Raw genomic sequence first — 24470 nt, 5'->3', positions numbered from 1 at the left:
CTTCAGTGTCACATCACAAAGGATGTCGTCAGAGTTACATCACAAAGGATGTTTTCAATGTCACACCACGAAAGATGTTTTCAGTGTTACATCAAAAAAGATGTCCCCATTGAGCAGATGTGAAATATCATGGCTTTGTTACATCACAAAGGATGTTTTCAATGTCACACCACAACAGATGTTGTTGTCAGTGTTACATCAAAAAACATGTCCTCATTGAGCAAATTTGAAATTTCATGGCTTTGTTACATCACAAAGGATGAAATTTCATGGCTTTGTTACATCACAAAGGATGTCCTCTGTGTTACCTCACAAAAAATGTCTTCAGTGTCACACCAAAAAGGATGTTATCAGAGTTACATCACAAAGGATGTTTTCAATGTCACACCACAGAAGTCGTTTTCAGTGTTACATCAAAAAACATGTCCTCATTGAGCAAATGTGAAATTTTATGGCTTTGTTACCTCACAAAGCATGTCGTCAATGATACATCACAACGGATGTTGTCAATGGTACATCATAAGGGATGTACTCAGTGAACAGCTATGAAATTTCATGGCGTTAGTACATCACAAAGGATGTTTTCAATGTCACACCACAGAAGTCGTTTTCAGTGTTACATCACAAAAGATGTCCTCATTGAGCAGATGTGAAATATCATGGCTTTGTTACATCACAAAGGATGAAATTTCATGTCTTTGTTACATCACAAAGGCTGTCCTCAGTGTTACCTCACAAAAGATGTCATCAATGGTACATCACAACGGATGTACTCAGTGAACAATTATGAAATTTCATGGCGTTGTTACATCACAAAGGATGAAATTTCATGGCTTTGTTAAGTCACAAAGGATGAAATTTCATGGCTTTTTTAGATCACAAAGGATGTCCTCTGTGTTACCTCACAAAAAATGTCTTCAGTGTCACACCACAAAGGATGTTGTCAGTTACATCACAAAGGATGTTTTCAATGTCACACCACGAAAGACGTTTTCAGTGTTACATCAAAAAAGATGTCCTCATTGAGCAGATGTGAAATATCATGGCTTTGTTGCATCACAAAGGTTGTCCTCAATGAGCAGCTATGAAATTTTATGGCTTTGTTAGATCACAAAGGATGAAATTTCATGGCTGTTTTAGATCACAAAGGATGTCCTCTGTGTTACCTCACAAAAAATGTCTTCTGTGTCACACCAAAAAGGATGTCGTCAGAGTTACAACACAAAGGATGTTTTCAATGTCACACCACGAAAGACGTTTTCAGTGTTACATCAAAAAAGATGTCCTCATTGAGCAGATGTGAAATATCATGGCTTTGTTGCATCACAATGGTTGTCCTCAATGAGCAGCTATGAAATATCGTGGCTTTGTTACATCACAAAGGATGAAATTTCATGTCTTTGTTACATCACAAAGGATGTTTTCAATGTCACACCACAAAAGATGTTGTTGTCAGTGTTACATCAAAAAAGATGTCCTCATTGAGCAGATGTGAAATATCATGGCTTTGTTGCATCACAAAGTCTGTCCTCAGTGTTACCTCACAAAGCATGTCGTCAATGATACATCACAACGGATGTTGTCAATGGTACATCATAAGGGATGTACTCAGTGAACAGCTATGAAATTTCATGGCGTTAGTACATCACAAAGGATGTTTTCAATGTCACACCACAGAAGTTGTTTTCAGTGTTACATCACAAAAGATGTCCTCATTGAGCAGATGTGAAATATCATGGCTTTGTTACATCACAAAGGATGAAATTTCATGTCTTTGTTACATCACAAAGGCTGTCCTCAGTGTTACCTCACAAAAGATGTCGTCAATGGTACATCACAACGGATGTACTCAGTGAACAATTATGAAATTTCATGGCGTTGTTACATCACAAAGGATGAAATTTCATGGCTTTGTTAAGTCACAAAGGATGAAATTTCATGTCTTTGTTACATCACAAAGGATGTGCTCAGTGTTACCTCACAAAAAATGTCTTCAGTGTCACACCAAAAAGGATGTCGTCAGTGGTACATCACAAAGGATGAAATTTCATGGCTTTGTTATGTCACAAAGGATGAAATTTCATGGCTTTGTTACGTCACAAAGGATGAAATTTCATGGCTTTGTTACATCACAAAGGTTGAAATTTCATGGCTTTGTTACACCACAAAGGATGTTTTCAATGTCACACCACAAAAGATGTTGTTGTCAGTGTTACATCAAAAAACATGTCCTCATCGAGCAAATGTGAAATATCATGGCTTTGTTGCATCACAAAGGATGAAATTTCAGGGCTTTGTTAAATCACAAAGGATGAAATTTCATGGCTTTGTTAAGTCACAAAGGATGAAATTTCATGGCTTTGTTAGGTCACAAAGGATGAAATTTCATGGCTTTGTTACATCACAAAGGATGAAATTTCATGGCTTTGTTAGGTCACAAAGGATGAAATTTCATGGCTTTGTTACATCACAAAGGATGAAATTTCATGGCTTTGTTAGGTCACAAAGGATGAAATTTCATGGCTTTGTTACATCACAAAGGATGAAATTTCATGGCTTTCTTACATCACAAAGGATGTTTTCAATGTCACACCACAAAAGATGTTGTTGTCAGTGTTACATCAAAAAACATGTCCTCATCGAGCAAATGTGAAATATCATGGCTTTGTTGCATCACAAAGGATGAAATTTCATGGCTTTGTTACATCACAAAGGATGAAATTTCATGGCTTTGTTACATCACAAAGGATGAAATTTCATGGCTTTGTTAAGTCACAAAGGATGAAATTTCATGGCTTTGTTACATCACAAAGGATGAAATTTCATGGCTGTGGTAAATCATAAAGGATGAAATTTCATGGCTTTGTTACATCACAAAGGATGAAATTTCATGGCTTTGTTAAGTCACAAAGGATGAAATTTCATGGCTTTGTTACATCACAAAGGATGAAATTTCATGGCTTTCTTACATCACAAAGGATGTTTTCAATGTCACACCACAAAAGATGTTGTTGTCAGTGTTACATCAAAAAACATGTCCTCATCGAGCAAATGTGAAATATCATGGCTTTGTTGCATCACAAAGGATGAAATTTCATGGCTTTGTTACATCACAAAGGATGAAATTTCATGGCTTTGTTACATCACAAAGGATGAAATTTCATGGCTTTGTTAAGTCACAAAGGATGAAATTTCATGGCTTTGTTACATCACAAAGGATGAAATTTCATGGCTGTGGTAAATCATAAAGGATGAAATTTCATGGCTTTGTTACATCACAAAGGATGAAATTTCATGGCTTTGTTAAGTCACAAAGGATGAAATTTCATGGCTTTTTTAGATCACAAAGGATGTCCTCTGTGTTACCTCACAAAAAATGTCTTCAGTGTCACACCAAAAAGGATGTCGTCAGAGTTACATCACAAAGGATGTTTTCAATGTCACACCACAAAAGATGTTGTCAGCGTTACATCAAAAAAGATGTCCTCATTGAGCAGATGTGAAATATCATGGCTTTGCTGCATCACAATGGTTGTGCTCAATGAGCAGCTATGAAATTTCATGGCTTTGTTACATCACAAAGGATGAAATTTCATGGCTTTGTTACATCACAAAGGATGAAATTTCATGGCTTTGTTAGGTCACAAAGGCTGTCCTCAGTGCTACCTCACAAAGGATGTCGTCAATGGTACATCACAAAGGATGTACTCAGTGAACAATTATGAAACTTCATGGCGTTGTTACATCACAAAGGATGAAATTTCATGGCTTTGTTACATCACAAAGGATGTCCTCAGTGAACGATTATGAAATTTCATGGCTTTGTTACATCACAAAGGATGACATTTCATGGCTTTGTTACATCACAAAGGATGTCCTCAGTGTTACCTCACAAAAAATGTCTTCAGTGTTACCACACAAAGGATGTCGTCAATGGTACATCACAAAGGATGTACTCAGTGAACAATTATGAAACTTCATGGCGTTGTTACATCACAAAGGATGAAATTTCATGGCTTTTTTAGATCACAAAGGATGTCCTCTGTGTTACCTCACAAAAGATGTCTTCAGTGTCACATCACAAAGGATGTCGTCAGAGTTACAACACAAAGGATGTTTTCAATGTCACACCACGAAAGACGTTTTCAGTGTTACATCAAAAAAGATGTCCTCATTGAGCAGATGTAAAACATCATGGCTTTGTTACATCACAAAGGATGAAATTTCATGGCTTTGTTACATCACAAAGGATGAAATTTCATGGCTTTGTTAGGTCACAAAGGATGAAATTTCATGGCTTTGTTAGGTCACAAAGGATGAAATTTCATGGCTTTGTTACATCACAAAGGATGTTTTCAATGTCACACCACAAAAGATGTTGTCAGCGTTACATCAAAAAAGATGTCCTCATTGAGCAGATGTGAAATATCATTTCTTTGTTGCATCACAAAGGTTGTCCTCAATGAATAGCTATGAAATTTCATGGCTTTGTTACATCAGAAAGGATGAAATTTCATGGCTTTCTTACATCACAAAGGATGTTTTCAATGTCACACCACAAAAGATGTTGTTGTCAGTGTTACATCAAAAAACATGTCCTCATCGAGCAAATGTGAAATATCATGGCTTTGTTGCATCACAAAGGTTGTCCTCAATGAGCAGCTATGAAATTTCATGGCTTTGTTAAGTCACAAAGGATGAAATTTCATGTCTTCGTTACATCACAAAGGATGAAATTTCATGGCTTTGTTACATCACAAAGGATGTTTTCAATGTCACACCACAAAAGATGTTGTTATCAGTGTTACATCAAAAAACATGTCCTCATTGAGCAAATGTGAAATATCATGGCTTTGTTGCATCACAAAGGATGAAATTTCATGGCTTTGTTAAGTCACAAAGGATGAAATTTCGTGGCTTTGTTAAGTCACAAAGGATGAAATTTCATGGCTTTCTTACATCACAAAGGATGTTTTCAATGTCACACCACAAAAGATGTTGTTGTCAGTGTTACATCAAAAAACATGTCCTCATCGAGCAAATGTGAAATATCATGGCTTTGTTGCATCACAAAGGTTGTCCTCAATGAGTAGCTATGAAATTTCATGGCTTTGTTAAGTCACAAAGGATGAAATTTCATGGCTTTGTTACATCACAAAGAATCAAATTTCATGGCTTTGTTAAGTCACAAAGGATGAAATTTCATGGCTTTGTTAAGTCACAAAGGATGAAATTTCATGGCTTTGTTGCATCACAAAGGTTGTCTGCAGTGAACAATTATGAAATTTCATCGCATTGCTACATCACAAAGGATGTTAAGTTCAAAACATTGACTTGAGCGCGCTGACTGATATCGCAAAGACATTAAAGGGACATTACACTCATGGACACTTTCAATTCAAGTTCTGCTGAAAGACTGTGAAATCTTGAGATATTGATGATAATTGCACTGCATTTTATGTTCATGTTTTATAACTTGGTACAGTAAACTTACCTCAACGTTCCTCGTGGCTCCATTTATCTGTTTTGTCTGTCAGCCCTCCCATTACGAACCTAGCCCCTGGTCCATATATTCTTTATTCTTTACCCTGTAGCACCTAGTGGGTTACACATACGCTCACAATTTTTTTTAGGGTTAGGATGGTATTCTTGGAATTTGGGCTCAGTCTTTGGAAATCTGAATATGATTAGGGTTAAGTTCAGGTGCATCTTACTCCCTAAACTTCAGTTCAATTTGGAAGTGATCAAGTATTCCTCCATGGAAAAATACAATCGCCCCAGAAGGAGTCTTTGGGCATATTCCAAAGACTGAATCCAAATCCAGGAATACGATCCTAACCCGGGTTTTTCTTTTTACGAAGATGGAAGGCGTCCTCATTCACAGCTTCAGAGGTGGGCCTCAACACACAAGTCGAGCACTGCTTTCCCAAGGCCCAGTTCTTGCACGCTGACTCTGACCTCCAGAGCGGGAAACTCTCTGGCGGTACTTCAGCGACTCAACTCGGTCACCTCTGAAGCTGTGAAGGTCCGCGGTTCCATCTAAGGGAGCCTAGTCGACCTCAGCTCGATGAATTGATTGATTTGAAGGTCTATTTATAAACTTCCCTGTGTGGACTCATGACATCATATGTGATGTCATAGAAGGAGTTACCACTTTAGTACCATGACATCATCAGTGAGCTGAAACAGGCTGATTCACATCCTGTCATTACGTCACAGATGATGTCATGAGTTCAGTCAGATCTTGAGGACATTTGAGCTGATATCAGAAAGGATCTCTATTAATTAATCAATGGGTAAAATGTTGTTAAAGTGGAGGTTGACTGGACGTCTACACGACATATAATCATTTGAAATATGATGTTAGAAAGGCTGAAAGTGTAATTGGAGTGTGGAAACAGGTAGTTCAGCATTTATTGATCTATACAAGTTGTGATATTAGTTGGATACAAACTGTGTCACCTGATTGGCAGATGTGCTGCAGCCACCTGTTGGCTGGTTTAATTAATGCACCTACATTAATGGGTAGGCTGAGCAGTTGGAGTGCGGCAGGCTTTAGAGAGTAAATACATGAGGTGTGTGTTTCTGACATAATGTAAGTAGTTTCTGGTTTGTTCTTCTTTGGAGTGTTTAATTAGTATCTGTGAAGGGAATATTGTCCATATTACCTAACCTACACTTGAAATGACTGCGCTGTGTAAATATGTGAATTATCCTGCCACTTGCCTGACATAATTACCTCCTTTTTCATGTCTTTGTTAATGTGCATCGCTATTTAAAGCATATGTAAGCCAGTAGAGAATTGGGTCCAATTATATCTTTATTTTTCTATAGTTTCCTTATTTATCTCATTTTCATTTGTTAATCAATCTGTCAATCACTTATTTGACACACACACACACACACACACACACACACACACACACACACACACACACACACACACACACACACACACACACACACAGTCCTTATTTGTCATATCAACTAGAGCAAACTTATGATTGGTTAGAGGGAGTTAAGTCCCACCCTCTCTTCACGCAGAAGTCAGTGAGTTGCAGTGCGGGTAAAACAGCAGCGGTCGGAGCGGATGAGAAATAGAGAGTTAGAATAGCGATTATTAACATATCCATGAGATAAAATACTCTTCTGAATGCGTCAGAGGTGTGCGAGGGTCCGTGAGCCAGGAGTAGTAGTACTTTTGGCATTATCGTCTTGGTGAGTTGCCGAGCTAATTAGCGCTAGCGCATGCTAACTGTATTAGCCACACTGAGTTGATGTGTGAGGTGGCAGAAAACGTGTCTGTGCTCCAGAAATGCTTGAACTTGGCTTATCACTGCTGCTCACTGTTTCTGTTAACTATCTTAAGAGTTCAAAACTGAATATTATTGCTCTGATCATTTAAAAGAAGTAAGGTATGATGTTTATTTTGATACTGTGTGTGTAGTTATATTGAGATACATTGTATGATGAAACTGATGGATAAGGTCATTTACAACTTAAAGTTAAAACATCATAATTCATGGGTTAACAGCTAAAATTCATGTTGATTAAATTCATGTATAAAAAGGTTGATAAAAATGTATAAAATGTGGGAAATACTTACATTGAGACAAAACAAAACAACTGTACAGTTAAAAGAGAGAATTCATTTAATCATTATTGTGCTACAGTAATGTGTTGAGAATTATTATATTACTATGGCCATTAGAGAAAAGTAGTGACGTCATGAAAATAACAGTCCTGTCTTCATGCAGGCTGGGTTTTTTGAGAACTAGAGAACTGGATGTGGATTCTCCCTTGGATGGGAGATGGCTAGCCCCCAGTGAGATCTCTTCTTAACCTAAGGAGTGAGGAACCGAGACCTGAGAAGAGGACCTCATATCTTTTTGCTTTCACTCAAGTATCAGTGTGGTAGGACCACCACACATCCGACTACTTGAATTTTCCCCCCTGACTTGACATAAAACATTGACTTGAGCGCGCTGACTGATATCGCAAAGACATTAAAGGGACATTACACTCATGGACACTTTCAATTCAAGTTCTGCTGAAAGACTGTGAAATCTTGAGATATTGATGATAATTGCACTGCATTTTATGTTCATGTTTTATAACTTGGTACAGTAAACTTACCTCAACGTTCCTCGTGGCTCCATTTATCTGTTTTGTCTGTCATTCCCTTTTCAGCCCTCCCATTACGAACCTAGCCCCTGGTCCATATATTCTTTATTCTTTACCCTGTAGCACCTAGTGGGTTACACATACGCTCACAATTTTTTTTAGGGTTAGGATGGTATTCTTGGAATTTGGGCTCAGTCTTTGGAAATCTGAATATGATTAGGGTTAAGTTCAGGTGCATCTTACTCCCTAAACTTCAGTTCAATTTGGAAGTGATCAAGTATTCCTCCATGGAAAAATACAATCGCCCCAGAAGGAGTCTTTGGGCATATTCCAAAGACTGAATCCAAATCCAGGAATACGATCCTAACCCGGGTTTTTCTTTTTACGAAGATGGAAGGCGTCCTCAATCACAGCTTCAGAGGTGGGCCTCAACACACAAGTCGAGCACTGCTTTCCCAAGGCCCAGTTCTTGCACGCTGACTCTGACCTCCAGAGCGGGAAACTCTCTGGCGGTACTTCAGCGACTCAACTCGGTCACCTCTGAAGCTGTGAAGGTCCGCGGTTCCATCTAAGGGAGCCTAGTCGACCTCAGCTCGATGAATTGATTGATTTGAAGGTCTATTTATAAACTTCCCTGTGTGGACTCATGACATCATATGTGATGTCATAGAAGGAGTTACCACTTTAGTACCATGACATCATCAGTGAGCTGAAACAGGCTGATTCACATCCTGTCATTACGTCACAGATGATGTCATGAGTTCAGTCAGATCTTGAGGACATTTGAGCTGATATCAGAAAGGATCTCTATTAATTAATCAATGGGTAAAATGTTGTTAAAGTGGAGGTTGACTGGACGTCTACACGACATATAATCATTTGAAATATGATGTTAGAAAGGCTGAAAGTGTAATTGGAGTGTGGAAACAGGTAGTTCAGCTTTTATTGATCTATACAAGTTGTGATATTAGTTGGATACAAACTGTGTCACCTGATTGGCAGATGTGCTGCAGCCACCTGTTGGCTGGTTTAATTAATGCACCTACATTAGTGGGTAGGCTGAGCAGTTGGAGTGCGGCAGGCTTTAGAGAGTAAATACATGAGGTGTGTGTTTCTGACATAATGTAAGTAGTTTCTGGTTTGTTCTTCTTTGGAGTGTTTAATTAGTATCTGTGAAGGGAATATTGTCCATATTACCTAACCTACACTTGAAATGACTGCGCTGTGTAAATATGTGAATTATCCTGCCACTTGCCTGACATAATTACCTCCTTTTTCATGTCTTTGTTAATGTGCATCGCTATTTAAAGCATATGTAAGCCAGTAGAGAATTGGGTCCAATTATATCTTTATTTTTCTATAGTTTCCTTATTTATCTCATTTTCATTTGTTAATCAATCTGTCAATCACTTATTTGACACACACACACACACACACACACACACACACACACACACACACACACACACACACACACACAGTCCTTATTTGTCATATCAACTAGAGCAAACTTATGATTGGTTAGAGGGAGTTAAGTCCCACCCTCTCTTCACGCAGAAGTCAGTGAGTTGCAGTGCGGGTAAAACAGCAGCGGTCGGAGCAGATGAGAAATAGAGAGTTAGAATAGCGATTATTAACATATCCATGAGATAAAATACTCTTCTGAATGCGTCAGAGGTGTGCGAGGGTCCGTGAGCCAGGAGTAGTAGTACTTTTGGCATTATCGTCTTGGTGAGTTGCCGAGCTAATTAGCGCTAGCGCATGCTAACTGTATTAGCCACACTGTGAGTTGATGTGTGAGGTGGCAGAAAACGTGTCTGTGCTCCAGAAATGCTTGAACTTGGCTTATCACTGCTGCTCACTGTTTCTGTTAACTATCTTAAGAGTTCAAAACTGAATATTATTGCTCTGATCATTTAAAAGAAGTAAGGTATGATGTTTATTTTGATACTGTGTGTGTAGTTATATTGAGATACATTGTATGATGAAACTGATGGATAAGGTCATTTACAACTTAAAGTTAAAACATCATAATACATGGGTTAACAGCTAAAATTCATGTTGATTAAATTCATGTATAAAAAGGTTGATAAAAATGTATAAAATGTGGGAAATACTTACATTGAGACAAAACAAAACAACTGTACAGTTAAAAGAGAGAATTCATTTAATCATTATTGTGCTACAGTAATGTGTTGAGAATTATTATATTACTATGGCCATTAGAGAAAAGTAGTGACGTCATGAAAATAACAGTCCTGTCTTCATGCAGGCTGGGTTTTTTGAGAACTAGAGAACTGGATGTGGATTCTCCCTGTGGATGGGAGATGGCTAGCCCCCAGTGAGATCTCTTCTTAACCTAAGGAGTGAGGAACCGAGACCTGAGAAGAGGACCTCATATCTTTTTGCTTTCACTCAAGTATCAGTGTGGTAGGACCACCACACATCCGACTACTTGAATTTTCCCCCCTGACTTGACATAAAACATTGACTTGAGCGCGCTGACTGATATCGCAAAGACATTAAAGGGACATTACACTCATGGACACTTTCAATTCAAGTTCTGCTGAAAGACTGTGAAATCTTGAGATATTGATGATAATTGCACTGCATTTTATGTTCATGTTTTATAACTTGGTACAGTAAACTTACCTCAACGTTCCTCGTGGCTCCATTTATCTGTTTTGTCTTTTCAACCCTCCCATTACGAACCTAGCCCCTGGTCCATATATTCTTTATTCTTTACCCTGTAGTACCTAGTGGGTTACACATACGCTCACAATTTTTTTTAGGGTTAGGATGGTATTCTTGGAATTTGGGCTCAGTCTTTGGAAATCTGAATATGATTAGGGTTAAGTTCAGGTGCATCTTACTCCCTAAACTTCAGTTCAATTTGGAAGTGATCAAGTATTCCTCCATGGAAAAATACAATCGCCCCAGAAGGAGTCTTTGGGCATATTCCAAAGACTGAATCCAAATCCAGGAATACCATCCTAAGCCGGGTTTTTCTTTTTACGAAGATGGAAGGCGTCCTCATTCACAGCTTCAGAGGTGGGCCTCAACACACAAGTCGAGCACTGCTTTCCCAAGGCCCAGTTCTTGCACGCTGACTCTGACCTCCAGAGCGGGAAACTCTCTGGCGGTACTTCAGCGACTCAACTCGGTCACCTCTGAAGCTGTGAATGAGGACGCCTTCCATCTAAGGGAGCCTAGTCGACCTCAGCTCGATGAATTGATTGATTTGAAGGTCTATTTATAAACTTCCCTGTGTGGACTCATGACATCACATGTGATGTCATAGAAGGAGTTACCACTTTAGTACCATGACATCATCAGTGAGCTGAAACAGGCTGATTCACATCCTGTCATTACGTCACAGATGATGTCACGAGTTCAGTCAGATCTTGAGGACATTTGAGCTGATATCAGAAAGGATCTCTATTAATTAATCAATGGGTAAAATGTTGTTGAAAAGTGGAGGTTGACTGGACGTCTACACGACATATAATCATTTGAAATATGATGTTAGAAAGGCTGAAAGTGTAATTGGAGTGTGGAAACAGGTAGTTCAGCTTTTATTGATCTATACAAGTTGTGATATTAGTTGGATACAAACTGTGTCACCTGATTGGCAGATGTGCTGCAGCCACCTGTTGGCTGGTTTAATTAATGCACCTACATTAGTGGGTAGGCTGAGCAGTTGGAGTGCGGCAGGCTTTAGAGAGTAAATACATGAGGTGTGTGTTTCTGACATAATGTAAGTAGTTTCTGGTTTGTTCTTCTTTGGAGTGTTTAATTAGTATCTGTGAAGGGAATATTGTCCATATTACCTAACCTACACTTGAAATGACTGCGCTGTGTAAATATGTGAATTATCCTGCCACTTGCCTGACATAATTACCTCCTTTTTCATGTCTTTGTTAATGTGCATCGCTATTTAAAGCATATGTAAGCCAGTAGAGAATTGGGTCCAATTATATCTTTATTTTTCTATAGTTTCCTTATTTATCTCATTTTCATTTGTTAATCAATCTGTCAATCACTTATTTGACACACACACACACACACACACACACACACACACACACACACACACACACACACACACACACACACACACACACACACACACACACACACAGTCCTTATTTGTCATATCAACTAGAGCAAACTTATGATTGGTTAGAGGGAGTTAAGTCCCACCCTCTCTTCACGCAGAAGTCAGTGAGTTGCAGTGCGGGTAAAACAGCAGCGGCCGGAGCGGATGAGAAATAGAGAGTTAGAATAGCGATTATTAACATATCCATGAGATAAAATACTCTTCTGAATGCGTCAGAGGTGTGCGAGGGTCCGTGAGCCAGGAGTAGTAGTACTTTTGGCATTATCGTCTTGGTGAGTTGCCGAGCTAATTAGCGCTAGCGCATGCTAACTGTATTAGCCACACTGTGAGTTGATGTGTGAGGTGGCAGAAAACGTGTCTGTGCTCCAGAAATGCTTGAACTTGGCTTATCACTGCTGCTCACTGTTTCTGTTAACTATCTTAAGAGTTCAAAACTGAATATTATTGCTCTGATCATTTAAAAGAAGTAAAGTATGATGTTTATTTTGATACTGTGTGTGTAGTTATATTGAGATACATTGATGAAACTGATGGATAAGGTCATTTACAACTTAAAGTTAAAACATCATAATTCATGGGTTAACAGCTAAAATTCATGTTGATTAAATTCATGTATAAAAAGGTTGATAAAAATGTATAAAATGTGGGAAATACTTACATTGAGATAAAACAAAACAAAACAACTGTACAGTTAAAAGAGAGAATTCATTTAATCATTATTGTGCTACAGTAATGTGTTGAGAATTATTATATTACTATGGCCATTAGAGAAAAGTAGTGACGTCATGAAAATAACAGTCCTGTCTTCATGCAGGCTGGGTTTTTTGAGAACTAGAGAACTGGATGTGGATTCTCCCTTGGATGGGAGATGGCTAGCCCCCAGTGAGATCTCTTCTTAACCTAAGGAGTGAGGAACCGAGACCTGAGAAGAGGACCTCATATCTTTTTGCTTTCACTCAAGTATCAGTGTGGTAGGACCACCACACATCCGACTACTTGAATTTTCCCCCCTGACTTGACATAAAACATTGACTTGAGCGCGCTGACTGATATCGCAAAGACATTAAAGGGACATTACACTCATGGACACTTTCAATTCAAGTTCTGCTGAAAGACTGTGAAATCTTGAGATACTGATGATAATTGCACTGCATTTTATGTTCATGTTTTATAACTTGGTACAGTAAACTTACCTCAACGTTCCTCGTGGCTCCATTTATCTGTTTTGTCTGTCATTCCCTTTTCAGCCCTCCCATTACGAACCTAGCCCCTGGTCCATATATTCTTTATTCTTTACCCTGTAGCACCTAGTGGGTTACACATACGCTCACGATTTTTTTTAGGGTTAGGATGGTATTCTTGGAATTTGGGCTCAGTCTTTGGAAATCTGAATATGATTAGGGTTAAGTTCAGGTGCATCTTACTCCCTAAACTTCAGTTCAATTTGGAAGTGATCAAGTATTCCTCCATGGAAAAATACAATCGCCCCAGAAGGAGTCTTTGGGCATATTCCAAAGACTGAATCCAAATCCAGGAATACGATCCTAACCCGGGTTTTTCTTTTTACGAAGATGGAAGGCGTCCTCATTCACAGCTTCAGAGGTGGGCCTCAACACACAAGTCGAGCACTGCTTTCCCAAGGCCCAGTTCTTGCACGCTGACTCTGACCTCCAGAGCGGGAAACTCTCTGGCGGTACTTCAGCGACTCAACTCGGTCACCTCTGAAGCTGTGAATGAGGACGCCTTCCATCTAAGGGAGCCTAGTCGACCTCAGCTCGATGAATTGATTGATTTGAAGGTCTATTTATAAACTTCCCTGTGTGGACTCATGACATCACATGTGATGTCATAGAAGGAGTTACCACTTTAGTACCATGACATCATCAGTGAGCTGAAACAGGCTGATTCACATCCTGTCATTACGTCACAGATGATGTCACGAGTTCAGTCAGATCTTGAGGACATTTGAGCTGATATCAGAAAGGATCTCTATTAATTAATCAATGGGTAAAATGTTGTTGAAAAGTGGAGGTTGACTGGACGTCTACACGACATATAATCATTTGAAATATGATGTTAGAAAGGCTGAAAGTGTAATTGGAGTGTGGAAACAGGTAGTTCAGCTTTTATTGATCTATACAAGTTGTGATATTAGTTGGATACAAACTGTGTCACCTGATTGGCAGATGTGCTGCAGCCACCTGTTGGCTGGTTTAATTAATGCACCTACATTAGTGGGTAGGCTGAGCAGTTGGAGTGCGGCAGGCTTTAGAGAGTAAATACATGAGGTGTGTGTTTCTGACATAATGTAAGTAGTTTCTGGTTTGTTCTTCTTTGGAGTGTTTAATTAGTATCTGTGAAGGGAATATTGTCCATATTACCTAACCTACACTTGAAATGACTGCGCTGTGTAAATATGTGAATTATCCTGCCACTTGCCTGACATAATTACCTCCTTTTTCATGTCTTTGTTAATGTGCATCGCTATTTAAAGCATATGTAAGCCAGTAGAGAATTGGGTCCAATTATATCTTTATTTTTCTATAGTTTCCTTATTTATCTCATTTTCATTTGTTAATCAATCTGTCAATCACTTATTTGACACACACACACACACACACACACACACACACACACACACACACACACACACACACACACACACACACACACACACACACACACACACACACACACACACACACACAGTCCTTATTTGTCATATCAACTAGAGCAAACTTATGATTGGTTAGAGGGAGTTAAGTCCCACCCTCTCTTCACGCAGAAGTCAGTGAGTTGCAGTGCGGGTAAAACAGCAGCGGTCGGAGCGGATGAGAAATAGAGAGTTAGAATAGCGATTATTAACATATCCATGAGATAAAATACTCTTCTGAATGCGTCAGAGGTGTGCGAGGGTCCGTGAGCCAGGAGTAGTAGTACTTTTGGCATTATCGTCTTGGTGAGTTGCCGAGCTAATTAGCGCTAGCGCATGCTAACTGTATTAGCCACACTGTGAGTTGATGTGTGAGGTGGCAGAAAACGTGTCTGTGCTCCAGAAATGCTTGAACTTGGCTTATCACTGCTGCTCACTGTTTCTGTTAGCTATCTTAAGAGTTCAAAACTGAATATTATTGCTCTGATCATTTAAAAGAAGTAAGGTATGATGTTTATTTTGATACTGTGTGTGTAGTTATATTGAGATACATTGTATGATGAAACTGATGGATAAGTTCATTTACAACTTAAAGTTAAAACATCATAATTCATGGGTTAACAGCTAAAATTCATGTTGATTAAATTCATGTATAAAAAGGTTGATAAAAATGTATAAAATGTGGGAAATACATTGAGATAAAACAAAACAAAACAACTGTACGGTTAAAAGAGAGAATTCATTTAATCATTATTGTGCTACAGTAATGTGTTGAGAATTATTATATTACTATGGCCATTAGAGAAAAGTAGTGACGTCATGAAAATAACAGTCCTGTCTTCATGCAGGCTGGGTTTTTTGAGAACTAGAGAACTGGATGTGGATTCTCCCTGTGGATGGGAGATGGCTAGCCCCCAGTGAGATCTCTTCTTAACCTAAGGAGTGAGGAACCGAGACCTGAGAAGAGGACCTCATATCTTTTTGCTTTCACTCAAGTATCAGTGTGGTAGGACCACCACACATCCGACTACTTGAATTTTCCCCCCTGACTTGACATAAAACATTGACTTGAGCGCGCTGACTGATATCGCAAAGACATTAAAGGGACATTACACTCATGGACACTTTCAATTCAAGCTCTGCTGAAAGACTGTGAAATCTTGAGATACTGATGATAATTGCACTGCATTTTATGTTCATGTTTTATAACTTGGTACAGTAAACTTACCTCAACGTTCCTCGTGGCTCCATTTATCTGTTTTGTCTGTCATTCCCTTTTCAGCCCTCCCATTACGAACCTAGCCCCTGGTCCATATATTCTTTATTCTTTACCCTGTAGCACCTAGTGGGTTACACATACGCTCACGATTTTTTTTAGGGTTAGGATGGTATTCTTGGAATTTGGGCTCAGTCTTTGGAAATCTGAATATGATTAGGGTTAAGTTCAGGTGCATCTTACTCCCTAAACTTCAGTTCAATTTGGAAGTGATCAAGTATTCCTCCATGGAAAAATACAATCGCCCCAGAAGGAGTCTTTGGGCATATTCCAAAGACTGAATCCAAATCCAGGAATACCATCCTAACCCGGGTTTTTCTTTTTACGAAGATGGAAGGCGTCCTCAATCACAGCTTCAGAGGTGGGCCTCAACACACAAGTCGAGCACTGCTTTCCCAAGGCCCAGTTCTTGCATGCTGACTCTGACCTCCAGAGCGGGAAACTCTCTGGCGGTACTTCAGCGACTCAACTCGGTCACCTCTGAAGCTGTGAATGAGGACGCCTTCCATCTAAGGGAGCCTAGTCGACCTCAGCTCGATGAATTGATTGATTTGAAGGTCTATTTATAAACTTCCCTGTGTGGACTCATGACATCACATGTGATGTCATAGAAGGAGTTACCACTTTAGTACCATGACATCATCAGTGAGCTGAAACAGGCTGATTCACATCCTGTCATTACGTCACAGATGATGTCACGAGTTCAGTCAGATCTTGAGGACATTTGAGCTGATATGAGAAATGATCTCTATTAATTAATCAATGGGTAAAATGTTGTTGAAAAGTGGAGGTTGACTGGACGTCTACACGACATATAATCATTTGAAATATGATGTTAGAAAGGCTGAAAGTGTAATTGGAGTGTGGAAACAGGTAGTTCAGCATTTATTGATCTATACAAGTTGTGATATTAGTTGGATACAAACTGTGTCACCTGATTGGCAGATGTGCTGCAGCCACCTGTTGGCTGGTTTAATTAATGCACCTACATTAGTGGGTAGGCTGAGCAGTTGGAGTGCGGCAGGCTTTAGAGAGTAAATACATGAGGTGTGTGTTTCTGACATAATGTAAGTAGTTTCTGGTTTGTTCTTCTTTGGAGTGTTTAATTAGTATCTGTGAAGGGAATATTGTCCATATTACCTAACCTACACTTGAAATGACTGCGCTGTGTAAATATGTGAATTATCCTGCCACTTGCCTGACATAATTACCTCCTTTTTCATGTCTTTGTTAATGTGCATCGCTATTTAAAGCATATGTAAGCCAGTAGAGAATTGGGTCCAATTATATCTTTATTTTTCTATAGTTTCCTTATTTATCTCATTTTCATTTGTTAATCAATCTGTCAATCACTTATTTGACACACACACACACACACACACACACACACACACACACACACACACACACACACACACACACACACACACACACACACACACACACACACACACACACACAGTCCTTATTTGTCATATCAACTAGAGCAAACTTATGATTGGTTAGAGGGAGTTAAGTCCCACCCTCTCTTCACGCAGAAGTCAGTGAGTTGCAGTGCGGGTAAAACAGCAGCGGCCGGAGCGGATGAGAAATAGAGAGTTAGAATAGCGATTATTAACATATCCATGAGATAAAATACTCTTCTGAATGCGTCAGAGGTGTGCGAGGGTCCGTGAGCCAGGAGTAGTAGTACTTTTGGCATTATCGTCTTGGTGAGTTGCCGAGCTAATTAGCGCTAGCGCATGCTAACTGTATTAGCCACACTGAGTTGATGTGTGTGGTGGCAGAAAACGTGTCTGTGCTCCAGAAATGCTTGAACTTGGCTTATCACTGCTGCTCACTGTTTCTGTTAACTATCTTAAGAGTTCAAAACTGAATATTATTGCTCTGATCATTTAAAAGAAGTAAGGTATGATGTTTATTTTGATACTGTGTGTGTAGTTATATTGAGATACATTGTATGATGAAACTGATGGATAAGGTCATTTACAACTTAAAGTTAAAACATCATAATTCATGGGTTAACAGCTAAAATTCATGTTGATTAAATTCATGTATAAAAAGGTTGATAAAAATGTATAAAATGTGGGAAATACTTACATTGAGATAAAACAAAACAAAACAACTGTACAGTTAAAAGAGAGAATTCATTTAATCATTATTGTGCTACAGTAATGTGTTGAGAATTATTATATTACTATGGCCATTAGAGAAAAGTAGTGACGTCATGAAAATAACAGTCCTGTCTTCATGCAGGCTGGGTTTTTTGAGAACTAGAGAACTGGATGTGGATTCTCCCTTGGATGGGAGATGGCTAGCCCCCAGTGAGATCTCTTCTTAACCTAAGGAGTGAGGAACCGAGACCTGAGAAGAGGACCTCATATCTTTTTGCTTTCACTCAAGTATCAGTGTGGTAGGACCACCACACATCCGACTACTTGAATTTTCCCCCCTGACTTGACATAAAACATTGACTTGAGCGCGCTGACTGATATCGCAAAGACATTAAAGGGACATTACACTCATGGACACTTTCAATTCAAGTTCTGCTGAAAGACTGTGAAATCTTGAGATATTGATGATAATTGCACTGCATTTTATGTTCATGTTTTATAACTTGGTACAGTAAACTTACCTCAACGTTCCTCGTGGCTCCATTTATCTGTTTTGTCTGTCATTCCCTTTTCAGCCCTCCCATTACGAACCTAGCCCCTGGTCCATATATTCTTTATTCTTTACCCTGTAGCACCTAGTGGGTTACACATACGCTCACGATTTTTTTTAGGGTTAGGATGGTATTCTTGGAATTTGGGCTCAGTCTTTGGAAATCTGAATATGATTAGGGTTAAGTTCAGGTGCATCTTACTCCCTAAACTTCAGTTCAATTTGGAAGTGATCAAGTATTCCTCCATGGAAAAATACAATCGCCCCAGAAGGAGTCTTTGGGCATATTCCAAAGACTGAATCCAAATCCAGGAATACGATCCTAACCCGGGTTTTTCTTTTTACGAAGATGGAAGGCGTCCTCATTCACAGCTTCAGAGGTGGGCCTCAACACACAAGTCGAGCACTGCTTTCCCAAGGCCCAGTTCTTGCACGCTGACTCTGACCTCCAGAGCGGGAAACTCTCTGGCGGTACTTCAGCGACTCAACTCGGTCACCTCTGAAGCTGTGAATGAGGACGCCTTCCATCTAAGGGAGCCTAGTCGACCTCAGCTCGATGAATTGATTGATTTGAAGGTCTATTTATAAACTTCCCTGTGTGGACTCATGACATCATATGTGATGTCATAGAAGGAGTTACCACTTTAGTACCATGACATCATCAGTGAGCTGAAACAGGCTGATTCACATCCTGTCATTACGTCACAGATGATGTCACGAGTTCAGTCAGATCTTGAGGACATTTGAGCTGATATCAGAAAGGATCTCTATTAATTAATCAATGGGTAAAATGTTGTTGAAAAGTGGAGGTTGACTGGACGTCTACACGACATATAATCATTTGAAATATGATGTTAGAAAGGCTGAAAGTGTAATTGGAGTGTGGAAACAGGTAGTTCAGCTTTTATTGATCTATACAAGTTGTGATATTAGTTGGATACAAACTGTGTCACCTGATTGGCAGATGTGCTGCAGCCACCTGTTGGCTGGTTTAATTAATGCACCTACATTAGTGGGTAGGCTGAGCAGTTGGAGTGCGGCAGGCTTTAGAGAGTAAATACATGAGGTGTGTGTTTCTGACATAATGTAAGTAGTTTCTGGTTTGTTCTTCTTTGGAGTGTTTAATTAGTATCTGTGAAGGGAATATTGTCCATATTACCTAACCTACACTTGAAATGACTGCGCTGTGTAAATATGTGAATTATCCTGCCACTTGCCTGACATAATTACCTCCTTTTTCATGTCTTTGTTAATGTGCATCGCTATTTAAAGCATATGTAAGCCAGTAGAGAATTGGGTCCAATTATATCTTTATTTTTCTATAGTTTCCTTATTTATCTCATTTTCATTTGTTAATCAATCTGTCAATCACTTATTTGACACACACACACACACACACACACACACACACACACACACACACACACACACACACACACACAGTCCTTATTTGTCATATCAACTAGAGCAAACTTATGATTGGTTAGAGGGAGTTAAGTCCCACCCTCTCTTCACGCAGAAGTCAGTGAGTTGCAGTGCGGGTAAAACAGCAGCGGTCGGAGCGGATGAGAAATAGAGAGTTAGAATAGCGATTATTAACATATCCATGAGATAAAATACTCTTCTGAATGCGTCAGAGGTGTGCGAGGGTCCGTGAGCCAGGAGTAGTAGTACTTTTGGCATTATCGTCTTGGTGAGTTGCCGAGCTAATTAGCGCTAGCGCATGCTAACTGTATTAGCCACACTGTGAGTTGATGTGTGAGGTGGCAGAAAACGTGTCTGTGCTCCAGAAATGCTTGAACTTGGCTTATCACTGCTGCTCACTGTTTCTGTTAACTATCTTAAGAGTTCAAAACTGAATATTATTGCTCTGATCATTTAAAAGAAGTAAGGTATGATGTTTATTTTGATACTGTGTGTGTAGTTATATTGAGATACATTGTATGATGAAACTGATGGATAAGTTCATTTACAACTTAAAGTTAAAACATCATAATTCATGGGTTAACAGCTAAAATTCATGTTGATTAAATTCATGTATAAAAAGGTTGATAAAAATGTATAAAATGTGGGAAATACATTGAGATAAAACAAAACAAAACAACTGTACGGTTAAAAGAGAGAATTCATTTAATCATTATTGTGCTACAGTAATGTGTTGAGAATTATTATATTACTATGGCCATTAGAGAAAAGTAGTGACGTCATGAAAATAACAGTCCTGTCTTCATGCAGGCTGGGTTTTTTGAGAACTAGAGAACTGGATGTGGATTCTCCCTGTGGATGGGAGATGGCTAGCCCCCAGTGAGATCTCTTCTTAACCTAAGGAGTGAGGAACCGAGACCTGAGAAGAGGACCTCATATCTTTTTGCTTTCACTCAAGTATCAGTGTGGTAGGACCACCACACATCCGACTACTTGAATTTTCCCCCCTGACTTGACATAAAACATTGACTTGAGCGCGCTGACTGATATCGCAAAGACATTAAAGGGACATTACACTCATGGACACTTTCAATTCAAGCTCTGCTGAAAGACTGTGAAATCTTGAGATACTGATGATAATTGCACTGCATTTTATGTTCATGTTTTATAACTTGGTACAGTAAACTTACCTCAACGTTCCTCGTGGCTCCATTTATCTGTTTTGTCTGTCATTCCCTTTTCAGCCCTCCCATTACGAACCTAGCCCCTGGTCCATATATTCTTTATTCTTTACCCTGTAGCACCTAGTGGGTTACACATACGCTCACGATTTTTTTTAGGGTTAGGATGGTATTCTTGGAATTTGGGCTCAGTCTTTGGAAATCTGAATATGATTAGGGTTAAGTTCAGGTGCATCTTACTCCCTAAACTTCAGTTCAATTTGGAAGTGATCAAGTATTCCTCCATGGAAAAATACAATCGCCCCAGAAGGAGTCTTTGGGCATATTCCAAAGACTGAATCCAAATCCAGGAATACCATCCTAACCCGGGTTTTTCTTTTTACGAAGATGGAAGGCGTCCTCAATCACAGCTTCAGAGGTGGGCCTCAACACACAAGTCGAGCACTGCTTTCCCAAGGCCCAGTTCTTGCACGCTGACTCTGACCTCCAGAGCGGGAAACTCTCTGGCGGTACTTCAGCGACTCAACTCGGTCACCTCTGAAGCTGTGAATGAGGACGCCTTCCATCTAAGGGAGCCTAGTCGACCTCAGCTCGATGAATTGATTGATTTGAAGGTCTATTTATAAACTTCCCTGTGTGGACTCATGACATCACATGTGATGTCATAGAAGGAGTTACCACTTTAGTACCATGACATCATCAGTGAGCTGAAACAGGCTGATTCACATCCTGTCATTACGTCACAGATGATGTCACGAGTTCAGTCAGATCTTGAGGACATTTGAGCTGATATCAGAAAGGATCTCTATTAATTAATCAATGGGTAAAATGTTGTTGAAAAGTGGAGGTTGACTGGACGTCTACACGACATATAATCATTTGAAATATGATGTTAGAAAGGCTGAAAGTGTAATTGGAGTGTGGAAACAGGTAGTTCAGCTTTTATTGATCTATACAAGTTGTGATATTAGTTGGATACAAACTGTGTCACCTGATTGGCAGATGTGCTGCAGCCACCTGTTGGCTGGTTTAATTAATGCACCTACATTAGTGGGTAGGCTGAGCAGTTGGAGTGCGGCAGGCTTTAGAGAGTAAATACATGAGGTGTGTGTTTCTGACATAATGTAAGTAGTTTCTGGTTTGTTCTTCTTTGGAGTGTTTAATTAGTATCTGTGAAGGGAATATTGTCCATATTACCTAACCTACACTTGAAATGACTGCGCTGTGTAAATATGTGAATTATCCTGCCACTTGCCTGACATAATTACCTCCTTTTTCATGTCTTTGTTAATGTGCATCGCTATTTAAAGCATATGTAAGCCAGTAGAGAATTGGGTCCAATTATATCTTTATTTTTCTATAGTTTCCTTATTTATCTCATTTTCATTTGTTAATCAATCTGTCAATCACTTATTTGACACACACACACACACACACACACACACACACACACACACACACACACACACACACACACACACACACACACACACACACACACACACACACACACACACACACAGTCCTTATTTGTCATATCAACTAGAGCAAACTTATGATTGGTTAGAGGGAGTTAAGTCCCACCCTCTCTTCACGCAGAAGTCAGTGAGTTGCAGTGCGGGTAAAACAGCAGCGGTCGGAGCGGATGAGAAATAGAGAGTTAGAATAGCGATTATTAACATATCCATGAGATAAAATACTCTTCTGAATGCGTCAGAGGTGTGCGAGGGTCCGTGAGCCAGGAGTAGTAGTACTTTTGGCATTATCGTCTTGGTGAGTTGCCGAGCTAATTAGCGCTAGCGCATGCTAACTGTATTAGCCACACTGTGAGTTGATGTGTGAGGTGGCAGAAAACGTGTCTGTGCTCCAGAAATGCTTGAACTTGGCTTATCACTGCTGCTCACTGTTTCTGTTAGCTATCTTAAGAGTTCAAAACTGAATATTATTGCTCTGATCATTTAAAAGAAGTAAGGTATGATGTTTATTTTGATACTGTGTGTGTAGTTATATTGAGATACATTGTATGATGAAACTGATGGATAAGTTCATTTACAACTTAAAGTTAAAACATCATAATTCATGGGTTAACAGCTAAAATTCATGTTGATTAAATTCATGTATAAAAAGGTTGATAAAAATGTATAAAATGTGGGAAATACATTGAGATAAAACAAAACAAAACAACTGTACGGTTAAAAGAGAGAATTCATTTAATCATTATTGTGCTACAGTAATGTGTTGAGAATTATTATATTACTATGGCCATTAGAGAAAAGTAGTGACGTCATGAAAATAACAGTCCTGTCTTCATGCAGGCTGGGTTTTTTGAGAACTAGAGAACTGGATGTGGATTCTCCCTGTGGATGGGAGATGGCTAGCCCCCAGTGAGATCTCTTCTTAACCTAAGGAGTGAGGAACCGAGACCTGAGAAGAGGACCTCATATCTTTTTGCTTTCACTCAAGTATCAGTGTGGTAGGACCACCACACATCCGACTACTTGAATTTTCCCCCCTGACTTGACATAAAACATTGACTTGAGCGCGCTGACTGATATCGCAAAGACATTAAAGGGACATTACACTCATGGACACTTTCAATTCAAGCTCTGCTGAAAGACTGTGAAATCTTGAGATACTGATGATAATTGCACTGCATTTTATGTTCATGTTTTATAACTTGGTACAGTAAACTTACCTCAACGTTCCTCGTGGCTCCATTTATCTGTTTTGTCTGTCATTCCCTTTTCAGCCCTCCCATTACGAACCTAGCCCCTGGTCCATATATTCTTTATTCTTTACCCTGTAGCACCTAGTGGGTTACACATACGCTCACGATTTTTTTTAGGGTTAGGATGGTATTCTTGGAATTTGGGCTCAGTCTTTGGAAATCTGAATATGATTAGGGTTAAGTTCAGGTGCATCTTACTCCCTAAACTTCAGTTCAATTTGGAAGTGATCAAGTATTCCTCCATGGAAAAATACAATCGCCCCAGAAGGAGTCTTTGGGCATATTCCAAAGACTGAATC

At 39.3% G+C, this 24470-nt stretch overlaps 8 long non-coding RNA genes across 8 annotated transcripts; 7 read left to right on the top strand and 1 right to left on the bottom strand.

Moving 5' to 3' along the window:
* The first annotated feature begins 6897 nt into the window (after positions 1-6897).
* Positions 6898-8146, top strand: LOC121906067. Its single transcript, XR_006098526.1, has 2 exons — positions 6898-7218; positions 7758-8146. It is a non-coding gene; the product is annotated as an uncharacterized LOC121906067 (long non-coding RNA).
* Positions 8147-8334: 188 nt separating this feature from the next.
* Positions 8335-14362, bottom strand: LOC121906080. Its single transcript, XR_006098538.1, has 2 exons — positions 13964-14362; positions 8335-8662 (listed from the first exon to the last, which is right to left on the bottom strand). It is a non-coding gene; the product is annotated as an uncharacterized LOC121906080 (long non-coding RNA).
* On the top strand, positions 9537-10786 carry LOC121906074. The gene is made up of 2 exons (XR_006098532.1): positions 9537-9855; positions 10397-10786. It is a non-coding gene; the product is annotated as an uncharacterized LOC121906074 (long non-coding RNA).
* LOC121906069 lies at positions 12196-13447 on the top strand. The gene is made up of 2 exons (XR_006098528.1): positions 12196-12516; positions 13059-13447. It is a non-coding gene; the product is annotated as an uncharacterized LOC121906069 (long non-coding RNA).
* Positions 14363-14884: 522 nt separating the features above from the next.
* On the top strand, positions 14885-16135 carry LOC121906078. Its single transcript, XR_006098536.1, has 2 exons — positions 14885-15203; positions 15746-16135. It is a non-coding gene; the product is annotated as an uncharacterized LOC121906078 (long non-coding RNA).
* A 1431-nt stretch (positions 16136-17566) lies between these two features.
* LOC121906072 lies at positions 17567-18818 on the top strand. The gene is made up of 2 exons (XR_006098530.1): positions 17567-17885; positions 18430-18818. It is a non-coding gene; the product is annotated as an uncharacterized LOC121906072 (long non-coding RNA).
* Positions 18819-20211: 1393 nt separating this feature from the next.
* On the top strand, positions 20212-21462 carry LOC121906073. Its single transcript, XR_006098531.1, has 2 exons — positions 20212-20530; positions 21073-21462. It is a non-coding gene; the product is annotated as an uncharacterized LOC121906073 (long non-coding RNA).
* A 1435-nt stretch (positions 21463-22897) lies between these two features.
* On the top strand, positions 22898-24148 carry LOC121906077. Its single transcript, XR_006098535.1, has 2 exons — positions 22898-23216; positions 23759-24148. It is a non-coding gene; the product is annotated as an uncharacterized LOC121906077 (long non-coding RNA).
* Positions 24149-24470: the final 322 nt, after the last annotated feature.

The sequence above is a fragment of the Thunnus maccoyii genome, chromosome 10 (genome assembly GCF_910596095.1).
Source record: "Thunnus maccoyii chromosome 10, fThuMac1.1, whole genome shotgun sequence".
Classification (NCBI taxonomy): domain Eukaryota; kingdom Metazoa; phylum Chordata; class Actinopteri; order Scombriformes; family Scombridae; genus Thunnus; species Thunnus maccoyii.
Note: the sequence above shows the minus strand (reverse complement) of the source record. Positions and strands in the feature narration are given on the sequence as shown.